An 18643-nucleotide genomic window follows, 5' to 3' on the forward strand; every position below is an offset into this window, starting at 1 on the left:
AAGTAAAACTCTTTTGTAAATGACCTACTGATTAGATGACAGAAAATTAAGAAAAATGTATATTTTCAATTTTTAACAGATGAAATATTGACAAATCAAAATATCATTATCATCTATGTCAAGAAAAAATAGTTAGCCTAGAATTATACAGAAAAATTCTTGAAAAAGTGAATGATTTTTAAATATTGTGAAGCTATTTTTAATGGTATAGACAACACAAAATACAATATCTTATACTGAATAAATTTAGCGAAATAATGTTTGCGTGAATAAAATAAAATTGCAAATTAAAGCTGTTTTCAAAAGAAGTCAGAAATAAAATTATTATGAAACTATAAAAAACAATCCTCCACATTATTGAAGCAATGTATACGAGATACATATATCACAACAGAAAGTTGTGCTTCTCATTCTCTACCCTTTTTTTGTATAGGTGTGCTTGCATCTGAGGTACTAGTCAAGAGTTTCTATGAGCATAATGATGTTCATTACATACCAAGTCACTGTGTGGTGAATAAGACTGTGAAGGTGACACCTACAAGCTGGAATGTCACTTGCAATATGGCAGACTTGGAATACTGATAAGCAACACTATTACATTTGGCTTAGTGAAAAAACCAAAATGAAATCACTTCACTACCCTACTTTCCTTTGTAATCCTGATAAGGATTCTTGTTATTCTTGAAAATGGCAATGTTATTTTTGAGAGTAATTTATAATTCATGTCTGATCACTTGCTATACTATCTATCACCAGTTCTTAAGTCCTGTTGGCTAATGAAGGGGAAGAAATACAAGTATATTGACTCATATACTTGATTGAGTTTAGCACAGACTCCCTGAAAACATTAGTCATCAGCAATACTACATTTGTTATTTAGTTGCTATTTGAAGCATATGTACTTATTCATACACTAATGATCTGTACACTATTACCAATCTGGAAAATGACAAAAATCTACAAAATTAAGTAACAGATTACCATACCTATGGTTAAAAAATGGAAGAGTACGGTGGCTGAGAGGTGTCCTCAGAATATAAGTGAAAATGTTAAATCTGAAATAAGTGAAAATGTTAAATCTGAAATAAGTGAAAATGTTAAATCTGAAATAAGTAATGGTTTGATATTAACAGGTCATTAAGAAACCCAACCAGACATAATATGATGGCTCAAAAAGACCTTCAGTACATTGCTGATTTGGAGGAGACTTTTCTTTTTGTAAATAGATATGGAGGCTGCTGATTTGGATGGTTATGAACCTGTTATAACCGTTTTGTAGGAAACATCTTGTTTCACCTTTTAGACTGGTCATGATATATCAAATTGTTTTATTTAGTTATGGAGAAAAGTATATATCCTTTTGTATTAGTATTATTAGCACTAAAAATTTTATCTAGGTTAACAGTAACTGGCCTACTCCTAATTTTGACTTTTACATATAATTTCATAACATTTTTCTCAGTTTACATCTACTTTTTGACCTTGATAAATCAGTAATATACATAATATATTTTGTAGTTAGTTCTATGGCTATGATTATTACGTTTTTTATCTTCACCTACAAATTTATTAATGTTACTGCTTAAGAAGAATACAATCTAAATTGTTTAAAAGTGATTCCGTATCACCTCCTGGAGATCTGGATTAACCCCCCCAAAAAAAAAAATCCAAAATTTTTCCTCTGGCTAGACACAGACACACAAGCTGCCTCAACATTTTTATTGGTATAATATTGATCCACAGAGTTAACTGCATTGAAACTGATACTATTTCTAATGTAGATTGATATCCTACCCTTTCAAAAATTTGCAATAACAAACTATTGTAAAACTTCTTGCAATGAAATGTTATAATAGGCTCCAAAAGGGAGTCTATGTTACAGGCTTAATATAGGACTTGTAATATAAGTTCAGCCATTTCTAGTTTTTCTTGTAAAAAGAGAACTTTGTAAAGTATCATCTTGACTTATTCTTACATTACGTACTCCCCTGACATGAAAGAGATTTAATCTGTTTCCTCAAATTCTGAAGATCTACTTAAGAAATGAAATGGCTTCAGTACATAAACGATTAATATAGATGAACATTAAAGATTATTAATATTAATGATTATTTTGATGAATAAATAATATTGTTAACATTATTGCACATGTTAAAAAAACTTTCAACAGATATACTTCTATCATTTAAATGTGTAAAACTGAAAATTTTGGATCTAAGTGGTTTTGTAACTATATAACATATGTATTAGTTATTATCATTATTAAAAAATATCTTAGAAATAAATTATAATATATCATTATAATTTTAAATAATTGTAAAATTCTTTTTATATATATATATATTTTTTTTTTCAACAGAGAATAATTTGCCAAATCTGAAAAAAATTAAAACTATAAAATTAACGAAATACAAAAGTGTAACTAAATAACTTTTTTCTGGGAATATGAGCATCAACTGCCGTGGTCATTAGCTTTTCCCCAAAAAACAAAGAACATAAAAAATTCTTTCCCTTCCTGTTAAAATAACTAGCGACCTAGTCCGAAGAAACTAGTCTTGTCAAACAGATTATACAAAACTAGACTTATCATAAACACAATATAAAGTAGGGTAAGTAGGGTAAGGGTATATAAAACTCTCTGGCAGTAAGAAATATATTTCATCTATAAATAAATTAAAAATTTATCAAAACCAGCCTTAAACTTGTTCACGTATTAAAAACTCATCCTTTCATGAAATTAATCAGAACTTATTAAACTTATTACACGCACATCTACTGCCTAGATTTACCTTTAGCCCATCCTTATTTGCTTCTTTTCTCCACCCTGCTGCTGGCCTCCACCTCTGATTAGAGTGTTCCAGGCTGTCTGAGCCTTCTGAAATGGAGTGTTCCAATCCATCTTGGATATATATATATCGGAGGATACTTTACTGCCGGCATTAGATGATACTGAGCCAGTGAGCAAGATGGTGCAGTGAGCATTGCAAGGGGCGGCTAAAAAGCTCGCTCTTTCTTTTAGCCACCGAGCTTTCCGGGGCTCCACATTGATGTTTGTCCATCACTCTTTCTTCATCATCACGTCATCTTCTTTCCTGATTTCCTGAATGGGGATTTTCTGTATTTCAGCGTTTACCGTCGGTGCATTATGTTTAAACGATTTGTGCTGTTTACTTTCCTTAAATTTTTACCGGTCGAGAGGTCATTCTCAGGTCTGGAACAGCTTCTGTTTGGAGACATCCGCTTTTTTGATGTGTTGGTTTTGGAATAATTTCTTTAAAGGACAATTTTTCAATTTGCCATTGATGATACGTTTCAACATGTTTGCTAGATCTGGTGCCAGTTCAGAGATTGCGACTTTTAGTTTAATCTGCAGGAGCTGCAACAACTTAAGCATAAGACGCAACATTCGGTGACTTTTCTAGCTTCGATGTAGTTGACGTTTTAAACAGTCTTTATCTATTGAATTGCAAATTCCTTCTTGTAAATTGTACAGTTTCGCGATCACGCAGAGTGATGCCCATGGCGGTTGACACAAACCGGCGGATCCCTGTACGGGTCATCTGGATATAATGGGTCACCACAAGGATAGATCCTAGTGCATCACGCCGCTGTATGTTCGAATTTCTGATATCCAAAACACCCCAATAGTGATGAGTGGGCAAACATCTTAATGAAAACCAGCTTTTATTTTTCTCATACTTCTCCGTTGCATCGTGTGTTCAGTCGACGACATACAACAATTCCTTGTCCGTAAGAGTTCCTCTACAATTTCGTCTCCTTGGTGTTCAACAAATCCCTTGAAGGTATTTAGGATACCATGCGGTAACACCTCAAAGTTTATACGTCCTATCTTCTTGGCCTTGAGTAGCGGCGATGATTGTAGGTCATTAACGGTTTCAACGAACAGTTCCACAGCAAAATTCTTCGCCTTAACAGCAGCTTCTGTGATCCAGATTTTAGGATCTTCTTCTTTCCTCTTTATCACCAAACTCAACGCACCAAAGGCTCTCCTAGATGGGCGTTTTTATGTGAACTCTCTGTCACAGAAATCGTAAAAGTTAAGTTTCCATGAATAAAGTGACGCCATTCAATATGTCGCATGGTGGAGGCGAAGAGGCAGTTGGATATGCCCAGGATCATTGATCCTAACCCACCGGGTTGGTGTAGTGGTGAACGCGTCTTCCCAAATCAGCTGATTCGGAAGCAGAGAGTTCCAGCGTTCAAGTCCTTGTAAAGCCAGTTATTTTTACACGGATTTGAATACTAGATCATGGATACCGGTGTTCTTTGGTGGTTGGGTTTCATCTAACCACACACTTTAGGAATGGTCGAACTGAGAATGTACAAGACTACACTTCATTTACACTCATACATATCATCCTCTGAAGTATTATCTAAACGGTAGTTACCGGAGGCTAAACAGAAAAAAAGAGAGGATCATTGATCCTGCCTGAGTTTTCCCAGTCAGCCGCTTTCTACAGATTTAACCCGAGCATGGGAGTCAGGTACTATGTGGATCCGCTATACCGACATCCCAGCGCTCGCATATAGTAGTAAAGGCTCTTACTACTATGAAATATAAACTATTTAGTCCTATTTAAAAAAAAAAGGCAATTGAATAATAAATTGCATAGCTAAACATTTTTAAATAGTTTAATTTTGTCTGTATTGTAAAAAATATATCTAGGTAATATTTATTTGTCTTTTATATAATCGTAATTTTAATTAGTTATAAAATAATCTGTATTATTTTAATGTGTTTTTTAATTTTTTTTTTCAGATGAAAGATGTATAACAAGACATCTTATAAACATATTTCTTCAATTAATAATAGAATTATCAATTTCTTTGATAATATTCATAACGGTATATGTATATATATATATATATATACCGTATATATATATATATATATATATATACCGTATATATATATATATAAAGGTAATCCCTATTTTTTAACCGACTAGGTTCGCCCGAGAACTGGTAATGTTGTTAACTTACGTTTGTTCCCATAAATCCGATCAATTACAATTAAATTTTATCAAACCAAGTTCATATAATATTTTATTAAATGTGTTGGGGACGTACATAATAAATTAATAATTACATGTGTTTTCCGTAATTTTTTTTTATATATACGTTATTAAATCTAATACATAAGCAGCATGAAATGTTAAAATACCATCAAAACAACTGAAACGTTTATTTTAACTTAACGTAATATGAAATAAAAATTAAGATTAACTTTTTATACAAGCTGATAACGGAATACTAACCTTTTATGTTTTATTTTCAGATGGTTTTGTCTTTTGGAGAGGACCCGACCCACCCGATAGGAGTTAGAAGACCCAATCAGCCGTACAGATCCTGTAAGTGACATAACGGAAAGTGACTTACCGGACTTGACCCTGGACTGGACCCACCGAACTAGCCCGACAAACAGAACTAGATTAGTGTACTGAACTACCGAACTTGACATACCGAATTGACTCACCTAACTTGACTCAGCTAACTTTAGGACACGACGAACTTCAGATCAGGCGTGTAGAGGATCCGATCCCGCAGACATCTTTAAGGTTAATATTGTTAAAATTTGATTGTAATCTAAGGTTAATATTATTGCTATTATTATTCTCCATTCCAGCATACTACTATAGAGCTATTATAGATTACCATTTTTAATTCACAAATATAGTATCATTAATACCTGAAAAAACGAAAACAAGTGATATGGGAAAATTAATCACACGTTAGTTAAATCATATTTTAATTTATTTTGTATTAGAAAATAAAAATAAAAAAAAGGTAGGTTGTATTTAAATTTTGATGGTATTCTAACATTTAAAAATACATTAATTTATTAAAAGAAATTTCACTGAATAAGTGTTTAAGCAAATTAATTTATTATGTATAAACCCTCAACACAATTAATAAAATTAAAAAAAATATGTGGACAAACAAAAATACTTCGGCCTACAGATATAAGAAAAAAAGCTTGTCAAATTAAAAAAGTTTTTTTTTAATTTCATGATAAATATTGTCTTTCCATTTTTAGTTTTACTGAAAATGTTTCTACAAATACTATTCATAGAATATGGTTTACATTTTATTTTTACTCTAAAAAGGTATGTATATATATTTATGCTCATCAACTGGACAACTAAAGAACGACTAAATCTTTTTTTTTGATGCCCATTACTTATATCATTAAAAAAGAATTAATAAAAAAAGATGATTGGCTGCTCTGATTGCTGCCATTCATTGATACTCTTTTTTGCTGAACAATCATTCTCTAGTTCACTCATTTAAAAAAAGCCTTCTTTTTAAGTATGATCTCACTTAAAAATTTATTTTATCACCTTTATTTTTATGATGTAATTTTTTGATCTCCTCACTTATGAAAAGTACACAACTAAATTGCAAGAGAAACATTAAATCACATGATCTTAAAAACAGAAATTTTATTTTGCTTATTTATTCCTTTTAGTAACTATGGGGGCTAAAAAAATAGAAAAAATTAAAAAATACCATCTACCTAAATAAATATTCATAAAATGAAATTCTAGGAAATTAAATTTTGAAAAGCACACAAAAAAGAGAGATCATGTATTTGGATTAATCTATAGCATTTCCTATTAGTAAGGCTGAATAAAAAAAGTGTTATAAATAAGCTAAAAAAAAAAAAAAATAATAATAAATAAAATAAAAATTGGAAATGATTGTCTAGAATATGTATTATAGAAGGTCCAGACATGATTTCATTACCAAAACATTTTTTCATTTTTCTAAAATCATTAATCAGATAAAAAAGTACAGTCACAAAACTAAATTTTCTGATATTACATTTTCAGTATCCTACAAAGATATTATAAAATATACTGAAAAGGCAGTAACCAGATTTGAACCAGAAACTTCAGGGTAATGGGAATGTTATTTAAGTTCATAATACTGATCTTTTATTTCAATATGTGTATGTTGCAATCTGCTCAACTAGGGAACAATAAGCAACCCTCCACACCCCCCCCCCGCCATGTCACAATGTGATGAGGATGACTTTGAAATATTTAAAAAATCAGATATGTTTATTCTAATTGTTTTTAATAATAGTTGCTGACATCTCAATAATCTGTTTTTAAGGAAATCAGTATTTGTTTTTTTTTTACATATGAAAAATGAATCTCTCAAATATAACCAAAAAGATCTTATTTTGCTCGATGAAATGATTAATTTCTACTCTTCACTAAAATAAAGACCTGTAATAAAAAAATGTTATCCACATTTGATTTTATTTACCCCATTGAGTTGTTTTTATGCAGTCATATCTATTTTGTAATTTTTTTTTCAAAAATAAATAGTACCTGTGGTAACAATCTGCAGTGATAGCAACTCCTGGATTATTGTTGCAGAGAGGAATTGTAAATTTAAGTGTACTTGGAATTATACCAGGAACTTTTACTACTGTCAGATAAAACTGAATAGGGCGAGCCTCCCCTGAAGTATTGAAAAGAAAACTGTTAGAATTTTACAATACAATTTAATTGTGTACTGAAATATTAAACAATTCTGTTGTTCTATCTAGAATAATCTAGGATAAACAACAATCATTTAAATCAAATATTTGTGGAGAATATTTAAAAACATTAGTAAAAAAACGGCTAACTGGAAATGGAATATCTCTGAATTCAGTTATTAACTTGGATACTTCCTTTGAAATTATTTCCTCTGTCATTTAGCAACAAACCCCACAATATTCTATACTATAGATTACAATTAAAAAACTTGGTCTCTTAGATCTCATGAGCATAATTTCAGTAGGTGGGTGACCTGACAGGATTACAAAAGCAGCATAGACAGTTTTTTGCTACAATCTTTTTTTTCTCAAAAATAAGAAACTTCCCATGTCTGGGGGAAAATTAACTGTCTTTTTTATTAGGATACTGGTATACACATATACCAGCATGCCAAGCTATACAAATATACTGTTGCATACCAGCATGCCAAGCCTATATAATTTTTTTGGAGTTATCAATTAATTGGTTTGACGCTATTTTCTCATTCGTTTTATACATTGCAGACTTATACTCTAAGATTATGAAAATCTTAGTGCCACTTTCTTTAGGTCCCCTATTCTGGCTTTGACCTTTTACAAGGCCAAAATAACATGGCCAGTTACAGAGCCAAAGTAATACGGCTAATTACAAGGCCAGTAATATACAGTTTATCATGAAATTGAAAGATCAGCTTTTAAACAAAAGATTAAATATATGTTCAAAATCATTAGTACGTAAAGAAATAAAGGGAATTCTTTTTATAGAAATTACATTATCTTATAACATTCACAAGTAACAATAATACATATTCATGCTTTAATGTGGGTAATTTTATCCTGACATTTGGGAAAAATCTTACTGTAAATGCTTTGTATCGATCTTATGTTAATTATTCTTGTTTTTTGAAGGCTTTCAATATTTTGTATTTTGAAACTAACACAATTACCAAGGTTTCGGTTTATTGAAACTGTATTTGTGTAAAAACATGTAAAAAAATGTTGTTGTAGAAAATTAATGTAAACAAACCATATCCTTTATTTTCAAATGAACAAGCTGTCTTTTTAAATCTTTTTAAATTTTTAAGTAATTTTTGGTAACATTTCATTCTACACATATATGAAGGCTTAATTTCTTCTGCAGCCAATTCTTTGCCCTTTTCATTTGTATTGCTCTCACCAGCTAAGTACTTCTGTTTGCTAATATTAGAAGTCTACTGTTCAATGTTTCTCTGTCGTTTTCGACTTTTGCTGTTCAATAACTGTTTTACTTAATACCTTCTTATTAGGTTTATGTATTTCATTCTCTGATTCAGAGCTTACATCTGAATATGGTATATAATCTTCTTCAGATGTAAGCTCTGAGAATAAGAAAGATGTAGAGGTATGAATGGTACAAAACCAAAAGAAAATTCTTTTCATTATAGTTTACATAAATGATGTAAAAATAAGGGTGTGTAAGGTTATGTTTCTAAACATACTAGCTATATATAATACAGTCATAGTTAACGCAATTAAAAAACAAGTACCTGGAGGAATTGTAGAAATAGACAAGAGGACAGCATACACCTGCTATGAAAACACCAAGAAATAATTCAAAATGTTATTCTATACATAAATGTTATTTCAAAATATGAGTCATTTATTCATGCTTGAAAACTAAGAAACCACTTTTAAGACCTGATTTAAATTTATAAAAGTTGTATTTATTTTATCAACAATTCTGTGCTGATTATAAAATAAAAAATTACAAAAAAGTGGCTTTATATATATATATATATATATTAAACATTAGTAAAAATGGCTACAAGGCCTGAGATTTGTATCAGCAAAATTAAACGGTGAATTAACTTAACATGATAAAAAATTTATTTAAAGTGATTATGATTGCACCTTAAGGAATCATAGAAGTTGTATGACCAAACAGTAAAGATACTCAAGATGCACAGAACAGTAAATGTGTTGACATGTTGAGAATGTCACCATGGATTGTTGGATTCTAAAATGGGTAGAACAAAACATTACAAATTCAAAAACTGAAGAAATGACCTATATTGTTTATCTATATCCACAGATAAAGTGTTATAAATGTTAAAAGGACATACGCACATGGAAGCAGAAAATGTTTATGCGCTGATAGAACGAAGGAAGAAGACAATAATAAATTTTTTCAGATAATGATGCCTAGGGATTGACAACAGGTGGTTCACCAATGTTCAAAAAAGTATCTTTGCAAAATGGAATTACATGATTTCAAGAATTAATACATCCGTTTATTTACACAAAAGTTTTTAATAAGCTGCCAATACTCCTGTCATAATTTGTTCACATTAAAGTTCAGCAAGAAAATATTGATGAATTATTTTATAAATATGAAGATGTTGACAAAGAATTTCTTTTGATTAATTTATGAAAAAATTTGAGAAAGAATGACGTCAAGTATCCAGATATACTTGATGCCATTAGTTGATCCAAAAATGATATCACAATTAAAATACAAATATCAAAACATATGTAACGGCAGTGAAGTAAATGATTTCCCTGAAGAAGAAAGTGATGAAGACTACAGATAAAACTGTTTGTTGTAGATTTTCTATTTTATCATTTTTTATTATTAATTTTCTATGTTTTGTGAATTTTTATTGTACAATAAAAGTATATTTTTAGTTCTTTGTAAATTTTTATTGAGTGTCCGTAACAATATTATTTTGTATTACACTTTTTTGTATGAGCAAAATAATTTTATAACAATAATTAGTGTTTTAAAATTACCTTTTTCTTTTCATTGTAACAGCGTTACAATCTTTTTATTGCATAATTTTTTGTTTATTGGATGAAACAACTAGAAGGTTGTGTTGCGCTGATATTATCTTTTATAATCGGTATTGTTTTTTTCAAAATAAATGTAATTTTCTTCAGATTTACTGCCTTTTTTTACAAATTTCTGGATATGACAAAATTCATTTAAAAAAAAAAATGTTAAGTAAGTAGAGATATGACACTTTAAATTTTTTTTTTAATATAAAGCAAAAATTAATAAATAAGCAATAGCATCTATTCAAGTAGACCTAAATAGAGTATTTTAATAGTGATGAAAAAAGGAAATTAGTACAAGCAAATTTCAAAACTTCAAACTGCTGCTCTATTATAAAATTAAAAAAAGGAGATGGTGTCCTTTACCTCCAGGCTACAGAGATTTATTTCACCTAATGTAAGGTTAAACTTCATTTTAAATAATATATAAGAAAAGAAAAACTGAAAAATGAAAAGAATTTGAGTTATGGATTAGTAAATAAAACAATTAAATTTTCTGCGTTATTAAAATTCTGATTGCTTCTGAACTCGCCATGAACAAGAAAAAAGTTATGATATTGTAAGCAGTTTCATCACGCAGAAAGGTACAATTTCTGTGTCTTCTCCTGAAAATAAAAATAAATTAACTTTGGCAAATCACGATCTTTGTCTAACTGCATCCTGGTCGAGAGCCGACAGAAGAATGTATTTTTTCCACTTAATGACCAAGTTCTCTATAGACAACAACCGATGGGTCTTTGTTTCCCTGCTCTTGTAAAAAAGAGTGCCAGGAATCCTACAGCCTACACTCCTTTTTGAACGTAGCCTCGTCCAAGTCAGTGTTCTGCTCCCTCATCAGGGTCAGAACCTCCTCGTTGGAGAGGCCATGGTCAATGTCATAGATTATGACACAGGGCCTACAACCTTGCTTGGGGTCTACCTTGACCTCAAGCTTCTGCACTGCAGGAGAGTCCTTGATGATGTGGACCATCTCCTTGTTGTCGGCTATCACAACTAAACCCTTGCAGGTCTCTTATATTCCTAATATGCAGGCAGCCTGGAAGTCCTTTTTCAAGTTAGAACTTGTCTTAGTCGATCCCTCTCCCTTGTTGATGAACAAGACGGCTGGCCTCTGGCTGCAAATGACCTCAGCATAGCACGTGGGCTTTGCTGGAGCAGGAGCTGGTCTCTGAACCACATTGACCTCCTTAGTCTTGGGAGGCCAAAGTCTCATAGCCTTCTGCCACAGCAGAGAAGGCCTCTTGAATTTTTAGCAAATGAGGAAGGATTGTCTTCCTCGCACCTGAGCCAACACTGTCTGGTAAAACCAAGAAATCAATGAGGTAGTCCGGGTCACCCTGAACTGCCAGGTCTGCCCACCGCTTTCTTAAATTTCTCTACTGCAGGGCGGAAAGGTGTCCTTGTATCCATTTCCAAAGCCTCATCCTCCGACAAGGTCATAGGAATGGGCTCTGGCTTTCTCTTTTGCCTGGACTTCCTGACTTCTATGAATTCTGAGAAATGGTCGGAGATTCCCTAGCCTCTCCTGACATAGCAAGATGGTCGCTGGGACCTTCTGTATTCCCCTGTCACTCTTTGTACCTCTTGGCTGCTACAGGATCGATTCAAAAACCACAGATTACGGTGCAAAAGAACGCAAGCAGGACTAGAGAGTATTCCTTTGCTCGTTACAGAGACTTATGACCAGGAGTCATTGCCACGATGAGGCGGGTACACATTGATAAATCAGCACCTTGATACCACCGCAAAAAATGGAAATGAAGAGTCTTAAAATCAGTGCTAACTGTGATAACAGTCTACATCCAAAAAAGCCCGACACTACTGGAGGGTACACACAACCAGACAGCCTGAAAATAGATGAAACTAGACAACTCACAGACCTCTGGACACACTCAAGGAGACCTGAAGTTACCTTCCCTCTCCAGCTCGCTGAGCTTGTATCATCCTGGCTGGCAGACTCAGCAACAGAAGCCGGCCCAGCGTGGGATCGCTCAGGGAGAACAGACTTGGCCATAACAGCAAAGGATGACTGATGCTGATCTGACATTGTGGGGCTCTGGGGGGCCACCAATGCTGTAGTCGGGATTATAACGAGCTGTCCGAAGCCAATCAACAAAAAATACGGCCCTTTTCAGGGCTACCATAAGGTTATTAAATGCCATGTGCCGTCGAAGCCATTTGGCAACTATATATACATACATATATATATATATATATATATATATATATATATATATATATATATATATATATATATATATATATATATATATATATCATTAATTAATGTATTGAGGAAAAACTATGAGTTTAAAATAATTAATAATTAGAAGATTTTTTTTCTATTTGTCACATAAATCTTTGACAATAAATTAAAAAAACATATTAAATTCACAGAGGAGCCATATCATCATAATCTTTTATTAAAAAAAAAAGAAACTAACGAGAAGTTGAAAATAAGTTTCTAACAAATAGTTAAAAAAACATTTACCTAATATTTTTGAAAAAAACATCAATCATTTTCACGTTTAATAAACAATGTTTGTAAAATATTTGAGAAATTTATAAACAAATTTACTTGGTTCATCACAGAAGTCCTAAAAAAAATCATATTAATGTAGCAGCAACAGGCACAGAATAAAAGTAACTTTTACGCATTTCTTACATTTTGTATAATTTTCACTTTTCCCAAAACTAAAGGAAGCCTTAAAGCACTATATTTCTTTGTAAATAAATGATTAGTTAAAACATCCATGGTTCTGCAATAATTGTACCAAAAGTTTTTTTAATAATTTCTAACTGCAAAGAAGACATAAACAATTTCATCAGTAGGAAAAGTGAAAAGCACAGTGTTTTAGGATGCTCATGTCATAATCTTTATTTTTTGAAGAACTGTAAACTGATAACTAGACTCTAATTCAAAATTGATTGAGATACAATACAAACCATAGAGGTGTTTATTTTTTTACATTATTTGTGAAAGAAAAAATGTTTATTATGAAGAATCAACACCACCATTTGCTTGGATATCTTTGCAAAATTGCTGAATAGAAATGAGAAAAACACAACAATAATTAATAAATAAATGTACATATTTTAAAATGAACTTCTTAATTCATATTTAGTAACATAAATTGTATCCTCACTTCAACAGTTGCAGAATTATATTACTAATTACTTAGAAAACAAAATAAAAATTGCTAAGTAGCTAAATATTAATTTTATTTTTGTTTGAAATAAAATCTCCTTGGCCATGGTCAGAATTGAAGTGACCATTGAAATTAAAGTTAGATAAATAATTTTGTCAATTTAAAAAAGTATGATTAGTATCTGTGTGCATTCACAAGATTATATTTACTAATACAGTATTTTGTCCAAAATTTGTATTTGTCTTATTACGTTCTAAAATTTCCAAATTATTATATTTTTAAGTAATTAATTGAAAGTTTGTCATTAAATAAGGTGCTCCATTACATTTCATTATTTACTATTAACTTTTTAATAATTAAGTACTCTGAAAACCTCTTATTGAAATATGTGGTGGTTTTCCATAAATCACTGTCCTGCACTTGATTTTATAAATGCCACATAGATCCAATTTGTTGTTACTATGCTTGCAGTGTATCATGTTTTATAGGTTTATGTAGTTATAGGAAATATTTTCTCTATAAACATATTTGGTGATTTTTAAAGCAGTTTATCTTAATATTTAAATTAATTTTTTTATGATTATTTAGAGTTCACATTATGAAGTGTAATTTTTCAAATATTTCTTCTTTACATTCTATTTATATAATTACAACTAAACTATTTTTATATTCATTTACATTTTTAATTATTTGTAATATATTCTCCTTTCTTTAAAAACAGTAAGAAATCTGAAATGCCAAACTGAAGACCTACTGCTGTTTTATCATGTTTCAGCAAAGTGTTTGAAACCACACTGCACAATAAAAATTTTAATTCATTTTAAGTTTGTAACAGAAATAAAAATAATGGGTATCTGCTGAAGCACTCTCTGAGTCTAATTTAATCAGTATTATTGACTACATTCCAACTTGTATTAATCCAGTGAGCAAGTGAATGTTACACAATATTTAGAAGGCATTCAATAAAATTGTTCATAGGCTCCTCCTAGCAAAGATTCATTATGTTTTTTTTTTTATCGATTTTATGTTGTTACTGCCCTCATAGAAATCATCATGTTATTATCAGATGTTATCTGTCAAGAAGATCTTTAGCTGGTTCATTTGTGGCATTTGTGAAGATTACAAATAAAATATTTGTAATCTTCACAAATGATATGTATTTAAACATTTATAATGAAATTTCTACCTTTGATGATTGTGAGAAATTAAAAATCAATCAACTCCTTAAATAAATGGATTAAAAAAATGAATGAGAAAAGTTAATTGAAAACTGACTCAATCTTTCACTGCATTCAGACTGATCAAGGTATGGTATACACCTTTGGTACATTTAATTTAGAATTTGGTTTGTCAGTATGGCATCAGTTTTATACAAAATACAAGGAATTTAGAAAAGAAATACATGGCTCTCTTACTACAGTATTTCAATTCTAAGTTAACTAGCATTTGTGAAACCTCCATTCCATATAATATGATTTTGCAACAGTCGCTGTTTAAGCAGTCGCTGGGGACAGTCATGCTTTATTTGCTTGTCCAGTGTGTGCCTCTCCTGTTGTGTTCTGTAGTACTTGTCTCTTAACTACAAATATCCATACTATAAAAAGTTTATTGTTATTTATTTTGCATTTGTCATTGATATCTTTGCCAGGTAAATATGTCGTGTGTTAAATGTAAAGTAATGTTTCTCAATGTAAATAAAGCTATTAAGTGTAGTGAATGCAAGAATTCATTCCAGACTTCTTGTACCATACTAGAAACTCTGGAAAAATTCAAAAGGAAGTATGATGGGTGTGTAAGTGTATCTGAAAGTCAATTCAGTAAAGAGGATTCAGGTTTAAACAAAATTTTGATTTCACTTTCCAATTTGGGTGATGAACTTAATTCTTTATTCAACAGAAAACTCAAAAGATCTGTCCGCCCAAATCGAAATACTAAACAAACATGCAAGTAAATAAATTATCCATTTACAATAATGAAGTTGCAAAAAAAAATAAATGAATTGAAAGAAAGAAATAAAAAACTTACCCAACACATGTCGCAATTACAACATGAAATTACCCCTTTGAAAACAATTTAAAAAAGCCCCTCCACCCCGAGAATGGTGTACGTGCCTGTAAACAAAGATACAATGGGACTGATAGCAGTTGAATAATAAATGTAGTAACTTTTCAAATGATCACCCGGTATATCAACAGAAATACAAACCTCTTTAATACCAGCGATTCATTATATAATCTAGAGAGGGCTTCTATTTATCATCTTAAAATACCCTGAAATGACCTATCAGTTTGCAGAAGACATTTCATGTATATTTCTGCTAAACTAATAAATCTTATTCCTCTAAATCTACGTATAACAGGGAGAACAAAAAACCCCTTAAAGGAATAGATAAGTGGATAATGACAAATGTGTATGAATCACTATTCTAAACATGTTTTTGCCATCTTGTCAGAATGATAAAAAATTAGTTAATTTTCTCTAATCCAACTTATTTTGTTTTTTTTTTGTTTCTTATATAAAATCCTAATCGAGCTAAATCTAAACTAAGAAAGGCAAACATATAAAGGTAAAACTTATAAGGTAAATTTGTAATTATAAGCCTAAAAGTGTACAACAATATAATTAATTATCTTCATATTCTTGTATCTTCCTGATATTACCAAATCTGGAATGTTGAATTTTAATGCATGGATGCGAGTGTTCACTTGTTTTAGTTTTCTAGGATAAGTTTTAATTTTAATTGATCACAATCTTTAACAATTGAGCATGTTTGTAAGAACTTTTATTTACTACTACTTATTTCTAAAAATAGTTTTAATTATTATATTCCCTTTTTAGAAATATTATATTAAGTGGCTCATACCTCCACACAGGTTATCCTTTGCAGGTATTATGTTTCCTAATTATATATTGTAATTCTTTTTTATATCATATTTTGTACAAGGAAAATAAAGATTTATTTATTCATTCATTCACGTACACACATCACTGATTTTTTAACTACTCCTCAATACTCTAACTGCACTAAAATCGGCTTTGTACTAAAATCAGAAAGTAAGTTAGTGACCTTTGCGATCTTGAGAATGGAGATAATGATTGTGGTTTATTTCTTAGGAACCGAACCCACAGGGTTGGTCTAGTGGTGAACTCATTCAGTAAGTTCTAAGGTTCAAATCCTAGTAAAGGCAGTTACTTTTAGACAGATTTGAATACTAGGTCGTGGATATTGGTGTTCTTTGGTAGCTGGGTTTTAAGTAACCAAAGATCTCAGGAATGATCAACCTGAAACTGCACGAGACTACTTCATTTAGATTCATACATATCATTCTCTAAAGTGCGCTTTCACAAATTATATATATATATATATATATATATATATTAAGTTATACATTTAAAATGTTCTATTTAGCATAAAATATATTTTGTCACCTTTGATTCTTTTAAATGTTAAGTAATAAATTACAGTAAATTTATTTTTAAAATATATAAATTTACAAATAATATAGTTCTAATTAATCTCCTACTCTTTATTGAATACAGACTGATAATGTAATTTTTTGTTTGTATCACAACTCAGTACAATGAGTAATATATATTCTACTATCATAACAGATTGTTAAAATAATTTCAAACGGTATGAAGAATTTGTCAGTACAAAAAATACTTTATATTAAATGGAAAATGAAAAAAAGCAATGTATAAAATTAGGAAGTCCATTCTCTGTTACAGTGCAGGCATAAACAGGGCACATGTCTTACCTTGCCCCTTGTCTTACCTTTACCCTTACCTTAGTACAACCAGGCAGGAATATATTAATTTCCGATTTATACTCTAATATCAATTTTGATTTTAAATAAAAAACTGAAATACTGTAATATAATATGGAAAATAATATAATATATACGTAAAATTAAAAATATATAGATAATATTAAAAAGATAATTCTCTACAATTACTGTATCAACCTCAATTTTCTTACAATGGAAATATGTTTTCTCTTTAGAATTTAGAAGCAACAAATTACATGAATTGAAAGTCACAAAGGTTTCTAAGTTAACCATTAGATTTTTAAAGATCAAAGTAAATGTTTTGTGACAATATTTCTAGTTATAAGATAACCTGTTTCTATGTAATATTTGTGAGAAAACAATACCAAGTTATATAAAATTATGGTAGTAAATTGCTGAATTTTTAAACACTAATGGGGTTTTACAGCAAAATAAAGGTGTCCAAACTATGATGCATATATGAAATTAAATGAACGAAGACACTGTTTTCAATCCTATTCATACAGTAGATATATATAAGAAAAAAGTGAGAATGCAGTGTTGTGGTACATTTCATGAATTTTTACTCAACTAGAATACCATAATGGTGTTTAAAAAAATATCATAATTTGAATGAGCACAACAATTAGCATACTGGGCATTGCTTAGAATCCCTAGCCATGAATTGCTCATAAAACTTGATATATCCAATACAACAGTTGCTGAATGGAGCTATTATTTGCAGGAAGTGTGTACAGTAGCGAAACAAAAAGGGTCTCAAGAAATCAGAGATGAGGACCGAATCATTAAAATTGATAAGTGAAAGTTGGTAGAAGAAAATATTATCGTGAACAAGTAAAATTGAAGGTAGCTATTGTTTAGCAGGTACAATAAATAATTATATAAGGGACATAAATAATTGTTTTCTTGTGCCAGTTGCAACTTGTGGTCATGAAACACTACTGTATATCGTTCATAAATATATATCACCTGAAATACTATTATTTCAGATTGCTAGGAACATACAACTACCTTCAGTTTGAAGGATATCAGCACCTTACTATCCACCAAAGATAAAGTTTTGTAGATCCCAATTCAGGTCATACACTCATCATAATGAAAGTTATGGATAGAAGTGAGAGCGAATACATCAAGATACAGCAACATCAAGTAACACTTCAAAGGGGATTTGGAAGAATTTAGTCAAGAGGAATCATAATAAGTACAAAGAAAGGATTCACTAAATTTAAAGCCATTAGACAAGTATACGACAGTAACTCACTGATGAAAGAACAACCACATGTTAGTGGTAATGTTAATTCTTATGATAAACCTGATGACTTTTAATGTAAGTTTCTTACGAG

At 30.6% G+C, this 18643-nt stretch overlaps 1 protein-coding gene across 8 annotated transcripts in view; it reads right to left on the reverse strand.

Annotated features, from left to right (window-relative positions):
* The window catches only part of LOC142320616 (uncharacterized), a 42233-nt gene that overhangs the window by 13645 nt on the left and 9945 nt on the right, over positions 1-18643 (reverse strand). For 2 of the 8 annotated variants that reach the window (XR_012755443.1, XR_012755448.1), the window contains 2 exons: positions 15538-15623; positions 13121-13406 (listed from right to left, as the gene is read on the reverse strand). The gene's annotated coding sequence lies outside the window, so the exon portion shown is untranslated. Of the gene's footprint in view, positions 1-9078; positions 9122-10358; positions 10494-10730; positions 10969-13120; positions 13407-15537; positions 15624-18643 lie in introns of those variants that run through there. The other 6 variants (XR_012755449.1, XR_012755450.1, XR_012755445.1 and 3 more) reach the window with 5 other exon arrangements.

The sequence above is a fragment of the Lycorma delicatula genome, chromosome 2, assembly GCF_047948215.1.
Source record: "Lycorma delicatula isolate Av1 chromosome 2, ASM4794821v1, whole genome shotgun sequence".
Classification (NCBI taxonomy): domain Eukaryota; kingdom Metazoa; phylum Arthropoda; class Insecta; order Hemiptera; family Fulgoridae; genus Lycorma; species Lycorma delicatula.